Raw genomic sequence first — 5,101 nt, forward strand, 5'->3', positions numbered from 1 at the left:
ACTGAAAACATTTGTACTGCTTCAGGGGGTAGAAACAACCAAGGTTATCATTAGTTTAAAAAAATAAAAATAGAAAGCTACCAGATGGCATACTTCTTGCCATAGGCAGCTATGCTCCTGGTAAACTTTTTTCTGGGCCATCCTTATTCTGCTCTCTGACAACAAACTCACCAATAGATACTTCATGTTTTCCTGGGGTCTCTGTTTATTGAGGTCAGTCAAATAGGATTTTCTTCTGTTTCAAAGGGGCATTCTAAGATCTCTCCTAACTAGAGACCTCCTATGTCCCACAGCCTGAGGTCTCACCCTCTGGTTTTTCTGCACTCCAAATAAAATTGTCTTATAATTTGATTCAAAAAGTCTTAAATGCTGCTTGCCCCAAAGCCAAGATTGCTGGTTATGGCTCTGCCCAGACTCCTTTTTGGGAAGAGTTCTATGCCCAAGGGATGGATTAATGATTTAGGAGATAACTAGGGGAATAGGAAATATGTCTGGGAGGATGTAATCTGCACCTCAGGAAGTACTTCCTGACTATTCAGGTGCTTGAGAAGTAGCAGAGGCAACTCCCACCACACCTGCAGCTACTGCCCAGGGGACTCAGTCATACCCAAGGTTGATTGTTTTTCTGATAAGGTTGTGGGCACAGTGGGTGGAAGGAGGAGATAAGAGAAGATCTGGTGGGAGAAGACAAAGAGGGAAACAACAATTAGGTCCCTGCCCTCCAGGAATTCCTGATCTAGGTTGAGATCCTGACTCAGTCATAAAATGTGTTAGGTATCTTTCTTAGCTTTATGAAACAGCTGCAGCCCTCAGAAAACCCTCATGTTGAGGGAGGGGCAGAGTGTCTGTCCACATTTAAGAAGTCCCTGCTCTAAAGGGAATATTTCTCCTGACCTTGGGAAGCTTTTGCTCTGAGGCTGCTAGCAAGTTCCTGTCTTCAGCCAGTCTTTAGTCAAGGAGAAACAATATGGTCCCTGTCCCTGGGTAATCCTGTTTGAGGAGATAGTCCCTCCCCCTAAAGAAAGCTCTGGTGTAGGGGTGAGAACTGCATAGCCTCTACCCTTGAAGACCCCAAGGTTTGAAAAAAATCTCCGCTATAATCTGAAGAGAATCCTCAGCTTTGGAGAAGCATAACCCTTGACTTGATTTGAGGAGGGAGACATGCCCCTGGTGCAAGGCAGGAGATGAAGTCTTGCTAGAGGGGATCCTCTAGAGCAGTGATGGGCAAACTTTTTAAAGAGGGGGCCAAAGGAAAGGAAATGCTCATCTGTCAGTCTGTTTCTAAGGCAACTCTTCTGAAGTTTCATTGTATTGTATCCTACTCATTGTATTCATCAGATTAGGAATAATGTTGAGTGGCCAGATAGAACATTTCAGGGGGCCACATCTGGCCTACGGGCTGTAGTTTGCCCATCACTGGTCTAACCTTAACCACTTCCTGAAGGACTTGCCTCTGCCCTCTGGCAGCTACTAGGCTTGTGCAGGTCAGGCACAGGACCATAAGAATTTATCAAGTACTTACTACTATGTACCAGGCACTGGGGACAAAAAGACAGGTGAAAATAGTTTCTGCCCTCCAAGATGAATAAAAATGAATATTGCTGGGGGCAGCTGGGTAGCTCAGTGGATTGAGAGCCAGGCCTAGAGACGGGAGGTCCTGGGTTCAAATCTGACCTCAGACACTTCCCAGCTGTGTGACCTTGGGCAAGTCACTTGACCCCCATTGCCTACCCTTACCACTCTTCCACCAAGGAACTAATATACAGAAGTTAAGGGTTTAAAAATATAAAAAAAAAAATGAATATTGCAAAATCAAAAAGAATAAACATGGGCAGCCCTTGAACTCTGGAAGAGTTTTATTTGTGTACAGAGACACTCCCAAAAATGACCCAGACACTCCATTTGTTTTCATCAAAGAAAACTCCAAGAGGATAGCGAAAAGAGAATTACCCAGCAGGACATAAAAGGGCAACTGTAGGGGGCAGCTGGGTGGCTCAGTGGATTGAGAGGCAGGCCCTAAAGATGGGAGGTCCTAGGTTCAAATTTGACCTCAGACATTCCCTAGTTGTGTGACCCTGGGCAAGTCACAACCCCCATTGCCTAGCCCTTACCATTCTTCTGCCTTGGAGTCAATTGACTCCAAGATGGAAGGTAAGGGTTTAAATTTTTTTTTAATTAAATTAAATTAAAATAAATGAAAGGGCAACTGTGCTTCCAGTATTGGTCTTAGCTCAGAGCTAGAAGAGATGGTTGTCCTTCTCTGCTGTGAACAAGGTTGCTGAAGTTTTACAAGCACCTCCATTTAGAGTATATGAAGTAGCAATTTTTTATACAGTGTATAAATTGATAGTCAATCAGAAAGTATCAGATTCAAGGCTGTTCCACTACACTTTGCTTCGAGATTCTGAGGGCACACAAGAGGCCATTCAGCAAAAGCTTGCTACTGAGCTTGGAGAAACTATACCTGACAGATTTTTCACACTAATAAAAGGAGAAAGTTTAGGTGATTATAAATGCACCAATGGTTTAAATAAATAATAATTGCTATGAAGATGCGATGCCTAAGGATATTGAAGTGATATCTGATGAACTCCAAGTTGGTAATGTTCCAAAACCTGGACCAAGGAGTGGACATTTCTCTCATGAGACAATTGGTGGTCTTTTGTCTTTGATGGAGCCACCCAAAAGACCAGGTTTTAGTATGCAAGCAGGCCTCTAAGCAATTTGTACGAATTTGTCCATCCTCTTCAAACAAGTTGATGAAAAGATTACTTTGTACATTAAAAATAAATTAATATGAATCTCGCCATCTATGCAAACTTTAAATATCAAATATTCTGGTTTGTATTTTCTCTGGTGATGCATAAAAACCACAAAACATTCTCTTAAAAATTTGGGATTTAAATAAATAAACAAAAGTGCCTCGTGACAATTATTACTCTTAAGTATGTTTTTTCTTTTTTAAAAATAATATTTTATGTTTTTCCTCAATTACATGAAAAGATAATTTTTAAACCTTTGGGTTTTTTTTTAAAGTTTGAGCCAAATTCTCACCTTCCTCCCTATGTCCCATGCCCCATCTCTGAGATGGCAAGCAACCTTATATAGATTTTACATATGTAATTATATAAAACATCTTTCCATATTAGACATTTTGTGAAAGAGAACTCAAAAGTGAAGAAATAAAGTGAAATATGGTATGTCTCAGTTGGCATCAGTTCTTTCTCTGGAGGTGGATGCCATTTTTCATCATGAATCTTTAAGGATTGTCTTGGATCACCATTTAAAAAAATTTATTTTATTGATTAATTAAGAAAAATTTTCCATGGTTCCATGATTCATGTTCTTTCTATCTCCTCCTCCCAGCCCCATCCTATAGCCAATGCGCAATTCCACTGGGTTTTACATGTGTCATTCTTGGATCACCATTTTGCTAAGAATAGCTAAGTCGCTCATAAATGTTTATCATATAATATTACTATTACTGTGCACGGTGTCCTGGTTCTGGCCCCGTTCTAACAGTTCATGTAGGTCTTTCTAGGCTTTTCTAAAATTATCCTCATCATTTCTTATAGCACAGTAGTATTCCATTATGACCATATACCACAAATATGTTTTTAAAATTACATTTAAGGTTTCTAAATTGTATTTTAGTATTCCATTACTATAATTAGAATTAGTTAACATGAATGCTCTCTAAATCTTATTCATGTCAGCTTGCATTAGTCATGTAAGACTAATTATGCTAATAATAATGATGAGGAGGAGAATAGCTAACATATAGCACTTACTATGTGCCAGGCACTGTACCAAGAATGCGTATGTTCAACAAGTATATCATTGTATTTTCAAACTCATAATTTACTCCAGGAAAGCTTTAGGTGGTGGGTTAAGGAAAACACCTTACTTGTTTTCAGAGGCATCGTTTTAAAAATGAAAGCTGCCCTGAATAGACAGACTAATGTCTATGGCTATTTTGACTCAGAAAGATTCACTAACAAGACACATGTAGCCTTTTCAGTTGTGTAGATAACAACACCAAAAATGTTTCATATTCAAATAAAGCAACTACAACAACAAATACAATTAACATTAGTTTTACAGAGCTGTAAAACTTAACAGCCAGCTTCTACCTTGGAGTACAGAAGCAAATATCTATTACCGTTTTTTAGGGTTTACTCAACATCACTTGTCTTCATTGACTAACTGAATTTTCTACCATCAAACATCAATAGCCAAAAATCACACCTATGTTCTTTCTCTTTTTATAATCCTTAGCTTCTATCTTAGAATCAATACTAAATATCGGTTCCAAAGCAGAAGAGAAATAAGGATAGGCTACTGGGGTTAAGTGATACCCAGGGTCACATAGCTAGGAAATGTCTGAGGTTAAATTTGAACCTAGGACTTCCCAACTCCAGGCTTGGTTTTCTATCCACTGAACAACCTGGTTGCCCCACAACTGTGTTCATTTCTCTCTCCCTCTCCCTCTCCCTCTCCTTTTCCCTCTCCCTCTCCCTCTTCTCTCCTCTCTCTCTCTCTCTCTCTCTCTCTCTCTCTCTCTCTCTCCCCTTACTTTCTGTCTTAGATTCAATACTTTTTATTGTTTCTAAGACAGAAGAACAGTAAGGGCTAGGCAATTGGGGGTTAAATGACTTCCCAGGGTCAGACAGTTAAGAAGTGTCTAAAGCCAGATTTGAAATCAGGACCTCCCATCTCTAAGCCTGTCTCAATCCACTAAGCTACCCAACAACTATGTTCTCTTAACCCATCCCTAAATAAATATTATTTTAGGAATTTAAATATTTTTGTTTGTTATTTATTTATTAAATATTTTAAAACATTTTAAGTAAAATATTTTAAAATATTATTTTAGAAATACTCTGCTCTCTGCTAAGTTTTCTATAATATCCTCCTTACTTTATCTACAAAACTCTGACTAATGACAGATACAGCTGAACATCTTTATTAATATTGTCTATTTAATGCTTAATATAAAGAAATATTAAACATTAATTTTTATATTACAAAAGCTAAAGATCGATAGCAGGGACTCTGAAAATACAAAATGATCTACAAGTCTATTAGGCATCAATTACTA

At 38.6% G+C, this 5,101-nt stretch overlaps 1 pseudogene; it reads left to right on the forward strand.

Annotated features, from left to right (window-relative positions):
* LOC123248827 overlaps positions 1 to 2,719 on the forward strand; it is a 17,724-nt pseudogene extending 15,005 nt beyond the window's left edge.
* The last annotated feature ends 2,382 nt before the right edge of the window (positions 2,720 to 5,101 follow it).

This window comes from Gracilinanus agilis, chromosome 1 (assembly GCF_016433145.1).
Source record: "Gracilinanus agilis isolate LMUSP501 chromosome 1, AgileGrace, whole genome shotgun sequence".
In the NCBI taxonomy this organism is placed as follows: domain Eukaryota; kingdom Metazoa; phylum Chordata; class Mammalia; order Didelphimorphia; family Didelphidae; genus Gracilinanus; species Gracilinanus agilis.